The sequence below is a fragment of the Lactuca serriola genome, chromosome 8 (assembly GCF_051521515.1).
Source record: "Lactuca serriola cultivar US96UC23 chromosome 8, Lser_US96UC23_V15, whole genome shotgun sequence".
Taxonomy (NCBI): Eukaryota; Viridiplantae; Streptophyta; class Magnoliopsida; order Asterales; family Asteraceae; genus Lactuca; species Lactuca serriola.
The window spans coordinates 113,042,777-113,050,922 of record NC_136415.1 but is presented as its reverse complement, the minus strand read 5'-3'; the positions used below and the strand labels follow the sequence as shown (position 1 = coordinate 113,050,922).

General features: G+C 34.2%; 1 long non-coding RNA gene across 1 annotated transcript; it reads right to left on the bottom strand.

Annotated features, from left to right (window-relative positions):
* Nucleotides 1-4,431: 4,431 nt before the first annotated feature.
* LOC145070287 (uncharacterized) lies at nucleotides 4,432-5,683 on the bottom strand. The gene is made up of 3 exons (XR_013689883.1): nucleotides 5,105-5,683; nucleotides 4,755-4,977; nucleotides 4,432-4,676 (listed from the first exon to the last, which is right to left on the bottom strand). It is a non-coding gene; the product is annotated as an uncharacterized LOC145070287 (long non-coding RNA).
* Nucleotides 5,684-8,146: the final 2,463 nt, after the last annotated feature.

Below are 8,146 nucleotides of genomic sequence, written 5' to 3'. Positions count from 1 at the left end.
TTCACTTCCTGCAAGTAATTAGGGCAACTTCTTCTCCAATGGCCCTTTTGGCTACAATCAAAGCATACAACCTCTTTTGGGTCAAGAATAGGAGAAGTATTGAAGTTGGGCTTTGCTTTGGATCCAATGGACTCTCCATGGTGGGCCTTCCCTTTCCATTTGGATCAGAAAGGAGACTTTCCCTTCTTTCCTCTACTTTGTTGGACAACCATGGCAGGAGCAGTTGCATAACTATTGGACTGAGACTTCTTCATTCCCGCATTAGCTATTTGCAACAAATTGTGAATCTCAATCAATATGGTCTCTTTATTGTTCAAATGATAGGTCAATATGAACTGATCATAAGTATTAGGTAGAGAGTTGAGGACCATGTGAATGTCAAGATCCTTATCAAAGTTCACGTTGAGAAAATACTTTAGTTAGTTGATTCAATCCTTAACATTTTAACCAAGTTACTATTGTTGGCTAGTATCCAATAATGTAATTCGAAATTAAGAAAAGGGATGCCAAAATCTAATCATGAATTCATTTAAGGTGGGTAATGCACTTTATCAATTTCAATCTATATGAAATTCTCGTAGATAATTTGAGATTCATTGATTCTTATAAATGACATGTGAATAATCATGCAAATCTGCTTGAAAACCTCGAAGTCTTTTATCATCTAAAACTGATGTGCCGGTAAACCACACACTCTTCATCATTTAATGATAATTTTCCAGTTGTGCCACCATAACAACTTTATAGTCCTAAATTAGTATGCTGGTTAATCACACACGCTCCACTAACGATTCATAAAGATTGATGTGCATTTTCATGGGTTAGCATACATTTTCATATTTTCCTAAAGTAACTAGAGTGAGATTTTCAAGAAGGTTGTATTACTTTATATCATTATAATTTTAGTGAGGTTATGTCCTATCGAACTCATCCTGCTAACGAACCTCCACCACACAGGAGAGTGGTGGGGGAAAAAGACACCCATCCAACGGTCATTTTATAGGTCGTTTCCTTATATCCTCTTTATAGCATGACTTCATGAATGAGGTGTACTAGCGATTCAACTGACTCATGTTATACATATAGTATTAACCTCTTAATATATAAGTATAAGGGTGTATTTTAAACATTTTAAAAATCACAAGGTTTAGTGTTAATTAAATTATACATTTAAATTAATTAATAATGTAAACCAAATATGATTTTTAATATTTATCTTTTAATTAATCAAATAATTAAATGTAATTAAATCATGAGGATAATTCACAAATTCAAGATTTAGGATATCTGATTTTCAAGTTAAATATTTAAATTTTATACAATTATATTAATATTAACTAAGGTAATTATCATATTTAATTTTTAATTAAGCAAAAAAAATTGATGATCAGATGCTTCTCACGACGTGGCAGATTGTTCTCCATAGTGTGGCACTGCGACAAAATGACGTTTTTGTTTTCTTCAATTTGTTCAAGTTCAAAAAATGCACATTCAATTGTTATACAACCTAATGCTCTGATACCACTGATGGGTTTTACATGTAATAATGCAAAATAATTCTTATACTCTTAAGGGTACATGCAACCTACTTAGATCTATGTCATAACACTATTGAAGTAACATATTATTGAACAACAAAACTTCTAAACCCTAGTAGAAATCAAAATTCACAAAGAATTAGATACCTTTGATTTGTTACTATAAACAAATCCTTTGATTCCATCAAGATCAATGCAAGAGTGTCTTTGAAAACAAGCTCCAATTGTGTGCGAGCCTCTAATGGTTCACACCCACAACACAAGAACCCTAGAAAGATTAGGAAAGAATGGAGAGGTGATAGAATTTTTGGATTTGGTATTCCTAAAGGAGTGGCCAAAAATTTCAAGGCATAAGACCCTGCTGATAGTTGGTTAAGAGATATGTAGAAACCCTAATTTGAGCATAAAATAATATTATCTCAAATAAGGCAGTTATCTAGTTCCTTGATTATCTAAATGGAGAATTCCAGAAACCATTTTAGGGTGTCCAATACCGTCCATAGGAGGAAGGTTCTGGAACCTCTCTTATGCTCAACTTTTAAATAATTATATCTTTAGTCCTTCAACCTTTAATTAATTATAATTAACCTAAAATTAATTCCAAATTAATTCTAACTAGGTGAATAACCCCGCGTTGCGGGGTCAGATGTGAGGTTTTTTTTTCCGGTTTTTCTTTGTATGTTTGTATTTTGACTCGCTCTCACAAATTTACTACAAAACCGGAGATGCATCTCTTGGGCCAGTGTTACTTGAGTTAATAACTTGCACTTTTGTGCTCTCATCAATGGTTGTAGATGAATAATATGTAACAGAAAACTTTGATGAAAGCAAGCAAGACATGGGGATTTTCTTTTTTCTTATAAACATAGACTGTGCGGTGTATGGATTAGGATAACTCTAATCGTTTTGGCTACTTCGTGATTGTTATCGATAGAAAGGTTTACGTAGTAATTTGGAGTGAATATAGAGACTACACCATAATAGTTTTTAAGATAATACATAAAAAACAAACCTACCACACACCAAAATCAAGGTTAATTATTGAAGTGCAACAATTATTCATTTCGCATGGGTCAGTAAAATTCACCTACTCATCTAATATTACAAACAAAAAAGCAAGCAAAATAGGTTAAATGCATGAAATAGTAATGTACTTTTGTTGATAAGTTTACGCCAACATCTTATTTTCTCCACTCATTTAGCAAATATCAGCACAAAGAAAAGAAGATAAACTAAAAAATTTAAACTAAAAATATTTTAAAATCCAATGAATTTTGTGGAAAAAATGGGTGAGAAAAATATTGCGACAGGGTCCACGTCGATAAGAATGGTCAACTAAGGTGGTCAAGTTGTACCTAAATAACAAAAAATAACAATTATAAAAAACTAAAATTCTTTCATTTATTTGTGTCAGACTTTCATTCCTTTGAAAAATCTACCAAATTATAGCAATTGTCTCAATTTTTACTTCTATAAATGGGTAGATTTGTCATTTGTCCACAAATATGATGATATCATCAAGTATGTTGCTATTTCTTACCCTCGTGATAAACCAAAATACGTTACCTGAAAGTATTATGTTATTTGAGACTGAAACTTTGTCGAATGTCTATAATCATATCTTGTGATTTTTTACTGGAACTTCATCAAATCACCACAATACCCTCGGTCATATTTTGTGATATTTATGTCAAGGTACTAAAATGCGCCCTGGTCATATTTTGTAGTGAAACCTCCAAAAAAAAACAAAGAAAAAATGTTTCATACCTTCTTACCATTCTCGGTTAAGGGCATATTTTTCACAAATAAAACATATCCAGCTCAATAACAAACGACAATAGCAACAAACCTGAAAAAAAAAAGTTGAAATAGTACTTAGTACCTTCAAAAGAATCCAAATTGTAAACAACCAATGTGGTGAAAAACAAAACCCAAAAGGGAGAAATCATTTCTATGTGGCTATCTATTCTAAATTAAGCATCCAAAAGAACACAAAGCAGGTAAAGAAGTCCTCAAGCAATTCATTTGAGAAGGATAGCCAAGAGGCAGATCTTGTGCCACTCCACCCGGGGCAGCAGAGGAAGGCAAGATTTCTTAGGAAAAAGTGTTTTTCCCAATCAAGAAGCAAGCTTTGTGTTCTAGATGTCCAATAATGTTGGTTTAGTTCGTCAAATCACCACAATACCCCGGGTCATATTTTGTGATTTTAGACTAAAACTATGTCAAAGTACTAAAATGCCCTTACTTATACTTTTTATTTCAGACTAAAACTTTGTCGAATTACTACAATGGCCTGGTCATATTTTGTAGTGAAAAGTAAAAAAAAATATAAAGAAAAATGTTTCTTACCTTCTTATCATTCTCGGTTGAGGGCATATTTTTAACATATAAAATATATCCAACTCAATAACGAACCACAATAGCAACAAACCTGAAAAAAAAAAAAAAAAGAAGTTGAAACAATACTTAGTACCTTCAAAATAATCCAAATTGTAAACAACCAATGTGCAGAAAAACAAAACCCAAAAAGGAGAAATCATTACTTCAGTTTATTGATCACTTTTATATCTCCTTATAAAATCATTGAAGAAGTACATTGTGTAAATAAGGAAAAAAATTTGAGTAGTTTATGATTTCAAAAGTAACAGGGGCATTTCTGGAATTTTGATAATAAAAAGGAATTTATAGAATTACTTTTGGCAGTTCAAATATGTATCGTTTGTTTGTTATTAATTTTTTTGAGGTGTTAATTTATTTTCCTGCAACTGCTAAATATTGAAGAGATTTAACAACATCGTTTAAATAATAATAAAACCGATTTGGTTTTTTGCTATAGTGGGTATGGTGTCATGTATCCTTGCATCCGATACTAACTTATTGAACATGATATGTATTGAAAGTTAATTAAGCATGTTCCGTATCAAATATTAACATCATAAAAGCTCAATATCTTGCCTGAAACATAAAATGCCTACCAAAAAGGTTAAAAAGGGACACAAAAGAGCAACAACTGTGATGAAACAGATGATGTAAAACTTGTAAAACCAAGTTCCTATCCTATCCAAGTGTTTTTTTTACAGTTTCTAGGGTTTAGATCAAGTGTTTCTTCAACGTGGGACTCATCTCCTTCTACTTGACCTGTAATAAGCAAGAACCAGAATTGAAAATAAATAAATTAACCAAAGGAAATGCAAAGAAAAAGAACATTATACTCACCAAAAAATATGGTTTATGAATGTGTAAAATCCCCAGCCGATAGCCGATCATCTGATGTAGGAGGAGAAGTTGAGGTTAGTGGCCATAGAAATGGGTTTGCGTTTTTCTCTATCGAGCATAAAGGAGATGCAGTGGCCAAAGTTTACTCAGCTGCCCCGAAATTATGGTGACATTTGTTGCAGGTCTAAAGGAAGAGTTAGGATTTAGGAACCTCTTGTTCTCCCTGAGAAGAAAAAAATCAGAAGAAAATAAAGATGAAGAGTATATTGATAAAATGTAAAGCAATCATCCCATATTTCTAAAGTAACACCGACGTTTGTAGAAAACAAAAAAAATCAAAGAATACATACCTCTGTTATACGAATCGAACATAGGTTCACCTTAACAGGCTTCTACGTATGCCACTGACTGAGAAATCGTGACTCAAATTTTGGAGGAAATCATCGATTGATCATAAAACCGGTCGAACCATTGGAGCCCTAACACCGTAGGAGGGTTCGAACCCTAAATCAACAATATAACTCAATTCGAAGCATAAACCTGAGAACATAGTAATCGAATAAAGAAACAAATTAAGACATGGGGTCGATAGGTTTAGATTAAAATAGGAAGTACAAAATTCAAAGTATGGATGAGGCGGTGGAGGAATTAGAAGAAGCTTGAAGAGAGGCGGTCGGTTGACATGGTGGTGGTGGTGGCCGATGGCGTATAGGGTGACGATGGTCTCAACGGTACGGTTTGCCGCCGCTCTTACCAACTCCCCTCCAACACCGTTACAACATTGAGCCCGAATGTGATGGAGGCGGTGCGAGGAAAGACGAATAGATGAGATAAGGCGGTGGAGAAAGGCAGTAGGGTCTTATGAAAAGGTAGGAGCTGGATCGGCGATTTAATATGGTTTGTGAAGAAGGGCGGTGAGATAAAGGATAAAAGGGCAGCGAGAAAAGAAGTACACCAATCCAACCGCAATTGGCTACCATAACAGTGAAGAAAACAAAATGCTAACATGTGGACAAAAACTAATAACAAAATGCCAAATACTACCTAGAATACAAACCAACCCAAAACATCACATACAAAGATAAACAAAGGGCCATTCCTGCCAAAATGGACCCAAGTTCACTATTCCTAAGGATTGTCCTTCTTTAATATCTATATAAGAATTAATTCTAAATTAATTATAACTATTTCTAATTAATATATTAATCATATAATATATTAATAAATCATTTATCTCTCTCCTATAGTCAATCTAAGCAATTTCTTAGTTATGATGAAAACCTTGCCCACCCAAGTAATCACCCTGAACAAACCATTAAACCTGGGGCCCAGCTTGCCACACTTTTGGAATCGGATGAAACCCTTCAATGGTGACACCTTCATAAGCACAAATCCCTAAACTAAAACTCCGGATCTAACCAAAATCAATTTGTATAACTCTACATGGTCAACATCCTTTTGCATATCTGCTAATCAAATCAATAGTCTTTAGAACCACCTTAGTGTTCCCCATAACTCTCTAACAAACTTCACCCCAACAAATCGGGGTCCGACACTTTCTCCTACAAAGCAACTCGAAGGGATACATATTGATACTAAAGTGGTAATTGTTGTTGTAAGAGAACTCTGCTAATGAAATGTAAGAATCCTAACTCCCACCAAATTACAAAATGCATTCCTTCAACATATCCTCAATGATATGAATAGTCATGCACTCTGACCATCAGTTTGCGGATGATAAGCACTACTAAAATGCAACTGAGTCGCTATGCTATGATGATCAACCTCTTCCAAAACCTGGAAGTAAAGATAAAATCTATGACAGAAAGCACAGAAGTTGCCATGCCATGACGAGAAACCACCTCTCAAATGTAGATACCAACCAAATTCTCAACTGCGGAACTCTCTTAGATAGTAATAAAATGGGAACTCTTGGTTAGTTGGTCTACGATGAACCAAATAGCGTCAAATCCTCTTGCAGTCTTCAATGGCCTAGTAATGAAATTCATGGTGATTCGCTCCCATTTCTATAATGGGATGTCCAACCATTGCAACTTGACATGAGGCCTCTAATACTTGGCCTTGACCTTCCGACATGTCAAGCACCTCTTGATGTACCAAGCTACATCCCTCTTCATGTAGTGCCATCGATAATCCTTTCTCAAATTTGTATACATCTTTGTGACACCTAGATGGATCGAAGGCTTCAATTTATAGGCCTATTCCGTCAAAGTTTGTCGGGACCCACCCGGATAAGGAACCCAAACACTACCCCCATAAAGTCAATAAACCACGATTGTCTATATCAAATGTTGAAACATGACCAAATACCCTCTTAGTTTTTCGGTGTTCTTCCTTAATTGTCTTACCGTGTGCTTCCTTAATCTTTTCCGGTAATTGAGTCACAATGGTCATCTTCAAACATATATCCTGAATAGGTGTGGCAGTCGTTTTGTGACTCGGCGTATCATCCATCGTATTGGCCTTTCCAAGATGATACAAAATCTCACAATCATAATCTTTCACCACATTAGGCCATCTGCATTATCCCATATTCAAATTTGGATGGTTCATTAAGTATCTCAAACTCTTATGATCCTTGTAGATGGTACAACGGATCCCATACATGTAGTGTCACCAAATCTTGATGGCAAAAACCACTGATGTTGGATCTATATGCTCAAGAATCATTTTAGAATGATACTTGCCAATAACATATGCAAATAATATTTTCTAAGAGAGGAAAAACAACTAGAAACTCATAAGGTATGTGATATCCCCCATTTTTCCAGAAACAATTAAAAGTTTTTCTTTACACTTTAAAATAATGAGTTGTTTTGTTGCGGAAAGTCCTAGTTTAATAAAAAAAATTATTGAGATAACAAATATTGTTTCAAAATATTACATTATCAAGGATGTCATAATTAAGTATCCGACACAGGTTACAAAATAAATATTCAAAGGTCCTGAGTACTATAACAGACACATCACTTAATTTACTCAACGTCTTATTTAGTCTCTAGCAACCTTAGTTATACTACATGTGTGCATATAAATTAAGTGGGTTAGGTTTGGAAAACCTGATGAGTTACGTGGGGTTTTCAAGCCCACAATAGTTTAATGATACTAAATTATATTAATAATCCTGCAAAGCAAACATTTCCAAGCTATATATATATATATATATATATATATATATATATATATATATATATCCAACGTAAATATCTATAAGACATTCTACCCAGACATATCCAGTGTAACCAATTTGCAGAAATCCTAATTCAATAACTATTTGGAAGAATCATGCCTCTTACCAGCCTCAGTATCCCCTGGCTCTTTCATCAATGGGACATAGACATCTTTGGACCATTTCCAACTGCCCCATGTGA